The following is a 12,170-nucleotide window of genomic DNA, read 5'->3' as shown; positions in this document are numbered from 1 at the left end:
TGTTCCCCTGCAGCCCATGGTGATCCACAGTGGAGCAGAGATCCACCTGCAGACTGTGGAGGACCCCATGCCAGAGCAGGTGGATGGCCAAAGGTGGCTGTGACCTTGTGGGAAGCCCATGCTGGTGCAGGCTCCTGGCAGGACCTGTGGCCCCAAGGAGAGAGGAGTCCACACTGGAGCAGTTTTGTTAGCAGGGAAATCCCATGGGGGACCCACACTGGAGCAGGTGGCTCCTGAGTGATTGCACCCTGTGGAAGGGGCGCACTCTGGAGCTGGGAAAGGGTGTCAGGAGTCCTTACCCAGAGAAAGAAGGAGTGTCAGAGACAATGTGTGATTAACTGACCACAAACCCCATCCCCTGTCTCACTGTGCTGAGAGGGGAGGACGTAGATAATTCAGGGTCAAGTTGAAGTTGAAGCCAGAAAGAAGGGAGGGGTGGGGAAAGATGTTCTAAGATTTTTTGGGTTTTTTTTTTGTTGTTTGGGTTTTTTTGTTGTTGTTGTTGTTGTTTTTTTTTTTTTTTTTTTTTTTTTTTTGTTATCCTTCTCTAATTAGATTGGTAATAAATTAAACTTATTTCCCCAAGTCAAGTCTGTTTTGCCTATGACCATAACTGCTGAGTGATCTCTCCCTGCCCTTATTTCAACCCACCAGCCTTTTGTTATATTGTCTCTCCTCTGTCCAGCTGAGGAGGGGAGTGATAGAGTGGCTTTGAGGGCCAGCTGGAGTCCAGCCAGGGTCAATCACCAGCACTCCCATGTAAGCTCTCAGAAGACTGAATTTGGAGCAGTATTTTGGGAGACTTGTATCACTATGTTTCAGGCCTTGCTGACCTCTCAAAACAATGGCTCCAGGGAACAATGCTCTGCTTGTTTACCCTCCCTCAGTGGCCCTATGTACCTATGTACTTAACCCTTGCCTGTGTGCATGGGTAAAGAGAACAATACTGGGAGCTCTGCTCTGCCTTGTTTGGGCAAGCAAAGCTATAGACTCTGCAGTCAAGGGGGATGGAGATGGCCTTCTCCTTGTTTTCTGTATCTAAACATGGCATTCTAATGTGGGAGGTGCAGAAACCTTTTGCATGCCGCTCTCTGCTCTGTAACCACGTAGAAAAAAGACCACAGCTTGTGTGGTGGGATAAGATTATGCCACAGGAAGAGCTTAGTAGCTGTCTTTCCTCTGTGTGTTTATTATGAGCTGTGATTGACTCAGCTAAGAAGCAGGGGAAAAGGAGAGTTTCTACATCTACCTACTGTGAAGAAGATTATGTCTTCTGTTTTGTTATTGATGGGAGTTTTCAGTATACTGTAACAATCTACACGGCCACAACCCCACAGCCGAACTCCTGATTTTCGTCTATAACCTTTTCATTCAGTAGGTTTGAAAAGAGTTAAAAAGTATGTAGAATTTTGATCTGGACTTCATTGATTTTGTTTGTACAGGCTTGGCTAAACAATGAAAAAGAAAATAAAAATAAGCATCATCACAATAATTTCTGACTGCCTGGTATTGGTTAAATATACACAATCAGTTTTCAAAGTGTACACAGAAATAACTATGGCATAGCCCAATATTTAACACTTCTGCTTTTTGCTTTTTTTTTAGAAAATACTACCTCACATTACCTTATACATGTAATTCTGCACATATTTGAAATAACAGAATCAATTACACCTACATAAAGGACGTAAAATAAATAAATAATCAGACCAACTCCCTTCTCAAAAAGCAACACAGAACAAGTGGTACTTCACGAGACATGAACAACTTTCTAATTAACATGAATCACTACTATTAGAACATTTTAAGGCAGTATAGCCTGCAACAATTACTCTTTTAAAACAGTCTGTTTTGTGATGAGTTATGTTCAGCTCTCAGAAGGCAAAAAGTTAAATAAACATTGTCACAATCATGTCCAAGATTAGCATGCTAACTAAAAAAACAGAGTTCTCTTCTGGAACATCTAATTTTCTTCTCCAATTTTGAGCCTTCCATGAAAAACACAGACTGCTCTGTATGCCTCCTCTTTAAAATTTCTTGTGTTACAGATGAATCAGTTAGTGGAAAATTTATTATTAATTCCTAGAAAAAAAATTTCTTGAACTTCCCCACCTATGTGGCCTGAGGGTCATACCATTACTGACTTATGTCCTAGCAAGCTTTCTCATTTAATCAGCAAGAAGTTCTTAATTTTCTTTTCGATGTTGCATCCACGAGGATCTTGTTATTGAGTTATTGCTGAAATGGAAGGCATGATCAGACTCAAGATTTCTGGCATTGCAGTCTGACTACAAGCACAACTGGTAAGTATCGTGGGTAATCACATATTCTGTGGTACAAAGTATTCCAGGGAATTTTCGTTTGAGAAATACTGTGTATCTTAGTAATGGTATTAATTGCAGATGGTTGGATATTTGATTTCAAGTTTATACTTTTCAAGCTCACTATAAATGAAAGGGAAAAGGCAAAATGTTATACAAGGCTACATGGTCAGTGATTTCCATCAGTGCTGAATCAGATGGTTTACATCTATTAAGACAGTTTGACAAGGAAGGAGAAAGAACAGAAGTGGGCAGGAGGCTGATTTTCTCAAAGAGCAATGCAGCAGAAGTCATTCCTTGCAATTAGATGGTTTGATAGAGCAAAGCCTTCAGTGAAAGAAGCCAGAAAAAAAATAAAGGCCTCAATTCTGAGATTCCGAATCCTTGAACTTTCTGCTGGTATTGCTTGCTAGACTTCAGACCACAAGGGCAGAAAGAGTGCTATGTATGAATGAGGAAAATAGTATAGACAATTTTTCTAAAACTTACCTGTATGAACAGGCCCATAAAAATTAAGGGGGTGAGAGGAGCTGATTAGTTGCACTGAAATCCTAAAGTGACTTGTCCAGCCTGTCTTTTGATCATAATAGAGTTTTTTTCTTTTTTCTTTAGTAACTTGAGATAGTGTCCTTGGAAGGATGCTTTACTTACCCTTTTTATCACTACTGCATCCCAGTTTTACTCAGCATACTAAAAGAGAGGTCCAAGTGACAATATATACATTTATATTTCCCTAAAATATATTTTTCTTCTTTTGCCTTGTCACCCCCCCCCCCCCCCGCCACTGTTCAATATATTTCCCAATTTTTGTTCTATTGCCAACAGGTAGTTCTGCTGACCATTTAGTGAGCTCACTGTCACAGCAGTACTGAATGTCAGCTTCAGCAAATCTGTTAAAAAGGTAAATAAGAAGTGTTTGGGGCATTTAAGACTAGTAGGACATGCTCTGGACAACAATCAGAAGGCCTGCCTAAAAATAAGTATTTTAGAGATATGCATGTATTGTCCATATTTCTACTTTTACAGTACAGGTTCAAAGTCTTAACTTTCAAACAAGCCAGCGCTTTCTGCAGTTTGGGGGATTTGCAGACATTTCCTTTTCTAATAATCAGGATACTTCAGTATAGTCAGAAGGACATTTGCCATTCTCTTTAGTGATTCACAGTGTTCCTGAGTGGCCCCTAATTTTTAAACATAATGAATTCAAGAAAGTTGTAGCATAATTTGATGATATAAGAATCTTCATCCTGATTTTAAAAAACCAGGACTTGGTGTCTTGATACAATATAAATTTGTAGTAAAGGCAGCAGAATTTCATTCAGTGTTTTCTTTTTGCAGTGGAAAAGATTTTTTTTCCACATTTTTTTCTGGTAAGTTGTCTCAGTTGTCCTTTTAAACTTAAAACAGGTAATACACTAGTGTGTCCTGTGTTCTGATACTTAGATGATTTTTGTATTGAGAAGTCATTCGAAGTTTATTCTTAACAAATGATCCATTCATGATAATGTCACCATCTGCTGTCCAGGGAGGATGAAGAGCAATGAAAACTAAAAATAGCAAAATCTCAAACTCACTTACCTGGTGCAGACTCCCTCCAGCAATCCACAAATCTTCAGGCACCTGGCATGGACTTGGCAGCTTTGTAATTGTGGGAAGTGAAAAATGATCATAGTTAAACTTATGCCTGGCATTCTCTTATTTTTTAGAAAGATAGTGAAATAGTAATGTGGTACCCATTTGCAGGCATGCATCTATGTATAGCTTCAGCTGGCCTCCCCAAAGCACTTAAACTGCTGAGAACACCATGCATGGGCGAACCGTAGTGTTAGCGAATTTGGGATTTATTAAACTCCCACTCTCTCAGCTGTTTCGGAATATTTGGTGCACTGTGTTCTTTTTCCTTCTCTGAATGGCACTGAGCATAACCAGTAGTAGCACCATGAGTTACTACTACCTCATACTATATTAAATATCCACTTTCCTTGCAGTGATATAATGAAAGAATTTCTTTGTCTAATGAGATCAGTCTCTTCACAGCCTGTATATGCTCTTGTAGAGGAGCTGTGCAAAGCTAATTAAGTTCTCAAGTACAGGATACAAGGAAAATGTTCTCTTGTCCTTCCCCTCTCCCAGCCCAGTTACTTGCCTGTTGTTTCTGAGTTCTTAGTGAGTCCTCTGCACAGTCTGGGAGGAGCACTGCCATGCAGTCATTCCCTTGTTCCTCTGCCTGAGCCGCTTCCTTCCTTTTGATTTTTAAAAACTTCTTTTCCTGTTCCAATTACAGGACAAGCTGGAGTTACTGAAATATAAAGCAAAATTGTTTACCTACAGCTGGGATTATTTGGGACTGATTAGATGGTGTCTCTGCCATACAACCTACATGAACCAAAGCCAGTGATTTCATGCCTGATAGTCATCTCAGTCAAGGCTCTGGTGGAACTCTCAAAGATGCCTATATACAGGTGTGGGCACATGCAGCTAACTTCTCTTTTGTTTCTGTCATTTTATTCCCTATCTGAAAAGTCCACTACATCCAAACTAAATAAATAATAAGGGTCAAGTACTTTTGCTCCTCATGCACTCTTTATGTCTTCCCTCTCAGATGTGACAGGTTGTTGGCAGTTTTGTACCCACCTGTATTTCCCTTCTGCCTCTCCCTCCTCACATCTATTCCTAAATGTGATTTTTCTTTCACACTGCATGATGTGAAACTAATGCAGACTGCTGGGTAGAAGCAGTCTGCATTAATCTCAAGATTAATTAATTAATTAATTAAGCAGAAGCAGTCTGCTCTGTAATCTCACTTCCCTTCATTCACCCTTCAGTCCAGCCCTCTCCCCCATCTTCTTTACAGCCATTTTTCTTAGATGACAAGATAGTGCTTAGAAGAGAGGCTGGGAATTTGTATAAGGTGAATTACATAGAGCAATGCCACACAAGACAGAGGAAAAACTAGTAACATGACTTCACTACACAGAATTTTCCCATAAATTGAATTTCCCATAAATTGCAGTACTTGCTTTTGCTGTCCAGACACCAGCACATAAAAATATTTATGTCCAAACCCTACTATCAGCTAAGTAATTTTACTTAGCTGATAGTAATGATTTACTAAGTGATCTTGTTATTCTGCTAAAGTGTGCATGATTCTACACCTGAATAAATGAAAACACCCACCTTAAAGGAGGCACTGGAATAATCCCACAAGACCAAGTGCCATTCAACAGATGCACCCTGGAGCTCTTAGGTCTCGTTGTCCTTTCACAGTTAAAATACGAATGACCAAAGCAGACATTATTTGTCAAGTGAAAATGGAGGGCAGGTTGTATGTAAATATACCCTGCCTTGGTAGCAAGAGTGTTGTTTGCCTCTGCTTTCAACAGAACCTTCTCCTCCTGGTGACCAGGATCCATTACTGAAACCCACCGTGCACGTCTAGGCAAACACTTGCCAGCAGAGGTTACAGCGTCTCACTTTCTTCTAGGGCTGCTTCCCTTCTGAGAGAGCGTGCCTCTACTTTATGTGTTGCATCAGAGTATTTGTAAACTAACGCAGCTTTCCAGAGGGCGGCCCTTTCCTTGAAGGACAGGAAGTGGAGCTTCTAAAAAGTGGAAGCTTTCATTTTCCAGCTATCTTGACAGTGAAATGACAAGAGGTTTCTCTTGTCTAAAGACGCATAACGTACTTGCAGAGCTATCGGAATATAACCCTGCAGAGCAATAGAGAAAGCCGGTACTTTTCCTACCTTTTCCCCCCGCGTTTTCCCGCATGGCGTCTCCGGGAGGCTCGGACAGCGCTGTGCCGGGGCTGGCACCGCCCCTTTCAGCCGACGGGAGGCGCCAAAGAGCTGCTGGTGAGCGCCGCGTTGGGGCTCGGGCGTCAAAGCCGCGGGGTTTGGTCCAACATGGGCCACGGCTCAGCGCCAGCCCCGCTGCTCTGCCGGGACCTGCGCCTGCTTTCTGCTACCCCCGCGGCTTCATGGCTCTGCTTCTGCAAAACTGGCTACCTTACAGCAGCTACTGCTGGGCGCTTTGTACTGGGCCATGGCCCAGACCCTCCTACAGCTTTTCTCTTCTGTATCGCGCAATTACTTGATCTGTTTCATGCAAATATTTATGTAATCCTTTCCCTCTGTAATGCTATACTGATTAACGGGAGTTTCCCTTCCTTTCTTAAACATGGTGCGGTGAAATCTGTAGATTTTGATTCATTAATTATTATGTTTTGTGTTTCAACCTGATGGCAATGTTCTCATTTTTCTTTCCAATGGTGTGATCCCTTCTTGATTTCTTTTTCTCTTACTCCAGTGCTTTAGTGTTAGCGCAGAACTAAGGTAACCTATATTTCTACCGTGACTGCAGCACTGTGATATTGTTTCTATGCTTTGGCACAGAATACAGCTTCTCCAAAATAATGGAATATTTTTGGCTGGCCTATGTTCATTATGTGATGCCATACAGAATACAATAATTGATTATTTAATGCTTTTATGCACTAAATTAAATTGACTACCAAATCTATCTTTAAGAGAGAACTTTCACTTGATGGTGTGTTAGCGAGACAGTACCTGTAAAGTAAGGGAAAAGAGACTCAAAGTACATGACAGGTAACCAAGGCATGGGAAGCCGTATTTGGGATTACACTCTATAAGTGACAGATAGCTGTTTTGAGACAAACAGCTATTTTCTCTTTTTTATTTATTTAAATTACTAGATTTTTGTGAAGGAAAAAGAAGAAACAAATAGCACTAATGCAATTGTAACAAGCCTATGTGCATGTTACCAAGAGGGTGTGGAACAGAGACTACTAAAATGTGAACTCAAATAGAGGCATAAGCATCAGTTTCAGGGTGGAGCAATCCAGACAAATTTTTCCAACTTGGCAAGAGATTGCACGCTGCAAGGCAGCAGGGGTGTGCTGTATTTTGTGAACTCTGGGTTGTTTCTCTCTCCAATAAGTCATCTTCTGCTCTCTCTACAATGTCAATATAGGCTCCAATGTGTTGCTGAATTTGAGCAGTGAGTTGGAAAGAAGAACTTGCTGTCTTCTCTTCTTCATGGCCCAAAATGCTACCTGATTTGCCAAGGTAGCAATTCCTGAACTCAGTGATCAGATTTGGTTCTGTGTTATTTACTGACAGTGTCAAATACACTCATAAGCTCTGATCGTCAAGTATATTTCTCCCTCCTAGTGCACTCCTCTCTTTTCTCTCAGTCTGGCTCACTAAGTGAGCTTTAAGAGTAACAATGGATACCTACTGCACTATCTTACAATAGGTAAGAATACTGCACCATCTCACTCTACTATGTATCTTAAAATAGGTAAGAAATATTCTAAGATAATGCTTTTGCATAGACTGCCAAACCCCATTATTTTCTGGATTCCAGATTCAGGCTGTAGAGAAAAATTGCCTTTTCAATAGCAAATTAATGTTACAATAAGAAAATATTTCCATGAAGAGATAATTATTGAATTATGGTGAGGCTCTCAACCATCTCTTATTTCTGCTCTTCTGGTGTGAAATAGTTGAATTAGTAACATTTCCAAGTCTGAATCTTTCCCAATGATGTTGGAAAGCAGAGTTTTCTATACCATGTATCTACATATGATTCTTACCTGATGAATCAAGGTATGACACAGTTACCACTCACCTTGGAGGATCTTACTCACTTTGTCAACTAATCTGTTTTATGTGGTGCTTCCTAACAGTTTTCTTGCCTAAACAGTTTAACATGAAATGAGTTTTGCTGGGACTGATTTTTAGCAAATCCTAGCAGGTGAAACATTTTGTCTTTTCCTTTTCCACAAGATCATGTTTTTTCTGCAACTAGCTGCCATCGTTCTAGTTAGGCTGGTAACTAATAGCTGTCTGTGTTGTGGTGTAAATGCAGAGCTCAATATTGAGGGCTCATGAGGGAAAGCTGTGTGAAATACATCTCTTTTGACCATTCTTAAGATTTCTAGCTTTTAATGAAGGCGCAACAACCATTTCAAAGTAAGCACTTGTATGCAGTGTATAATTCATGTTTTCTCCTCTTGAAAATTTGATTTTATTCTAGCCATAGATGTGCATTTCTTGAATAATTTAAAAGAAGAATGTTTAAGCATGGATGTGAAAGTCTCCTCAGAGTAACTGAGAAAAGGCTGCGCTAGTCTTAGTTTAGGCCTTCATATGCTAATATTTGCCTTTCTGATAAACTGCTAGAATATGCAGTTTTGTTATCATTAGCAGATTTTCTTCAGATATTTCAGGACAAAGTTATTTTTTGATGCTATTCTTGATCTTTTAAGTACTTTGACATGTTCTGTGTAAAAACAGCACAATCTTCTGAAGCTGCCAAATTAGTGATATTAATGATCTCCCATTTTTAACTATTAACAGCTTCCTATATAAAACAATTACACTTATAGCAATCACAGATTGCTCATGTTTGAAACTACAGTTATCAACCTATTATTATAGCTGTTTGTTGTATATTTTAGTCTCTGCTACTCTGGTTATGGGGAACTCTGACTTGAATGTACCTTATCTGCTATAATGTAAGTATTTTGTTCAGACCAGATATTTTTCTTTAAGCTGGATTACATAATAATAATTCATGGGAACTGTGAAGAAAATAGAACTCAATTCTCTTTATGTTGTGCTATGTATAAGGAAGAAAAAAACCTCCTCCCCACTAATGGTTTGGCAGAATAGCAGAGAGAGGATTTCTTGGCCAAAGATCAGATTAAATAAATAGTTTCCATTTCTACATGAACAGACAGACATTATCTTGTAAGACTTGAAAGACACTGGCAGGAGACAAATGATGGAATTATTTATTTCTTTTGCCTAAGCCATGTGGAAAAACTTGCATTGCTGTTCTGCTGTGCAAATAAATCACAATCACAAAAAAACCTGAGTGGCTTAAAAGCAGAGAAGTGACTTGAAACAATCCATCAGTGACATCCAAAGTAAATATAGCAAGTAAAATATTTTAAGTAAATATAATTCACACATATAGAGTAAACAGAAAATCAACTATTTTCAGTATTGTGGGACTGCACTAAAACTGGTTTTAAAAGATACTTGATATAATTTGAAGTCATGCCAATGAGATTAAACAACTTTGGTCTCTCCCTGAAAGATGTAAGAATTCAGAATTGTTTAAATGGAGTTGTTACTGCATTGCAAGTAAAATTATTGTCATACTCTGTCATATGTAAATACTAAACGGAACAGATTTTAAATCCCCATTGGCTGGGAAATGGAGCAATTCTATAAATCCAGTGAAGTTACTTTGATTTTATACTAACATAGTAAGGAGCCCCTTGGTCTCTTATCTTCTCTAAAGTATGCTGTGTAGCATTTTAGTATTGCTCAGGAATTAACAAAAATATCAATCGTACTTTAGCAATGCCTAAAAATACTTTATAGTCAAATGGATTATCACAAAAGTACTGAAAATGTGAAAGGACACATAATTCTGATTTTTATAGTTAGATGCATGGCCATGTTCATATATGAAAAGATTGTCTTAAAAGGTAACATAACAATTGAAATAAAATACAATTCATTATCTTAGACATTATAATAATAATATTGTTTCAAATGGGCACTGTATAAATATGGATGTAGATTGAAAATATTTTCTAAGTGATTATAATGTAAGTTTGAATAACTTAGATGTCAGCAACCAAAGCTGAACATCTAAATAGGGCCCAAACTGTCTCTGATAAAGCAGCTAAAATTTCCAGTAGTTTCTGTACATCTTGCTTTTAATGAACCAGAGGTGGTATTGAAGGAACATGACATTAATTAAAATAATTTGGCACTAGATTCTGTTTCAAAGCTGAACTGAACATTTATGTTGTCTACTAACAGCAGATTTTTAAGGAAAACATAAATGTAATATATTCTATTTCATTGTGGAAAACTTGAGATTTAATGTGCATTGCTTCTATCAGCATCACTGAGTTGTGTCATTTCCTTACTTTGTACTAAAGTATAATATAGAGGTAGTTTGCACTATTCTGCCATGAAATAATACAACTGTTCTCTTAGGTACATTATTTCAGGTGTATATTATGGGTAAGTGACCATCTTGTTTGCACAACTTCCGTTAGAAAATGAATTTAAAGATATTTGTGGCTTCACTAATGCAGATAAGGTAGTGGATATTTTTCTAATTATCTTTATATAATTAGGTGTGAATTAGTCTCTTTAAGATTACCTCAATTGCTTCAATTTTTTTTTAATGTTTGCTTGTGTCCCTTTTTTGGTTGTGTGTGGGAATTACACAACTCTTAAAGATATATATCTAGTACATGCTAAGGTCTTCAACCACCCCACATCCTTAGCAAAAATCATAAAGAAAATAAAATGTTTAAATTTCTGCCTTACGTCTCTATTCTTCTTCAATGACACCTGAAGTTCTGTTAACATATTTTTATCTCCAAAAGTCAAGAGGCTCTCTAGGTGTTCCTACAGCTTCATGTCTACAAAATCATACCAGCAGAAAGACACTGACAGAGAGGCTGTGTTGGTTTTTGGTTGGATCCAGGACTCCAGCAAGGCTGGGCCTCAGATTTGTTGTAATACCTAATGTTTAGAATTTAATAGGTGATGTCTTGCTTAGTTGCAATATTTTCAGTCCTTGTGCAGTGAATCACCTGTAGGACTTCTTATTGCAAGCAGCTGTGAAAAAGTAATTCCTTCATTCTTCTGCTTTGGAACACTGTCTTGGAAGGGGAGCTTTTTGTGACTGCTTTGGAAGCTCAGGGGCCGCCTATATCTTGGTTCATTACGTATTTCATCTGATCTCCTTTTCCCCCTGCTGTGTTGGGTGCTTTGGCATGGCCTTGCTCAGCAGCCCGCAGGGCGTCCAGAATCCCCCACCTCCTCCCGAGGCTCCAGGAGCCTGAGCCGGGGCCACACAGTGTGCCCGGACAGGCTACTGCCAGCAGTGGGGAAAATTCTGAAACACCCTCGCTTCTGTTTCTGGCCTCTGGTACATATTTATCAAAATGCTGGCTTTCAGTCTATAAGTTTTGTTGTTTGCCTGTCAGTATTCATGCTGGTTATTTAAACTTTACTGAGGCAAACAGTTATGTGCTGCATCCCCTTGGTACAAATTTGCTAGAGATTGACACCTGTGAATGCTTCAACGGTACATAGTACCAATGCTTCAGTCTTATTAAAAGTAATGAATTAAGTTTGTGGATTTATAGACCTCCTTTTTTTTTATTTCCAGTCACCACTGTCTTGCTTCCATATACATAATAATTAGTCTTCCGACTTTGCGTTGTACATCCCCAGGCCATTTTCTGGATATTTATGCAGTTAGTTCAACGAACTTTGCTTAGGAGTTGCTATGTGATTAAGAGTCATTACCTTCCCGGATTGCCCATTTTACAAATTACCTAGAGATTTCATGTTCTGCAATTAAGTCTTCTTATTACTTTTACAAAGCCAAAACATTTTTGTGGTGAACTCGCCTAGCTAACAAACAACAAAGGCTTTGTGGTTGTGCTTGTGCTCCAAGGGTGATCCTCTGTCCCTGTCAGCGGCTGCCAGAACAAGCCATGCCCACGGAGCTGTGAGCGGTTTGCCGGGGTTTGTCACGAGCAAGTTCCTCGCTCGGGCAGCCTGGATGAGTGAATCAACAGCGAGGGAAGGAACACGCTGGCTCCTGACCTGTAGGGAACTCTCCGTGCGCCCGGTGCCACCCGCGCCCCGCGCGTTTCCGGCAGCGGGAAGAAGCGGGGGCTTTCCCGGGACCCGGGACGCTGCCCCTCCCGCGCGGGGGCGGGCACGCTGCCTCCTCCGAAACGGGCGGGTGCCGGGCGGGCCCGGTCCGCGGGGGTCAG

The sequence above is a fragment of the Anomalospiza imberbis genome, chromosome 1 (genome assembly GCF_031753505.1).
Source record: "Anomalospiza imberbis isolate Cuckoo-Finch-1a 21T00152 chromosome 1, ASM3175350v1, whole genome shotgun sequence".
NCBI lineage: Eukaryota > Metazoa > Chordata > Aves > Passeriformes > Viduidae > Anomalospiza > Anomalospiza imberbis.
This window is presented reverse-complemented; position numbering follows the sequence as displayed.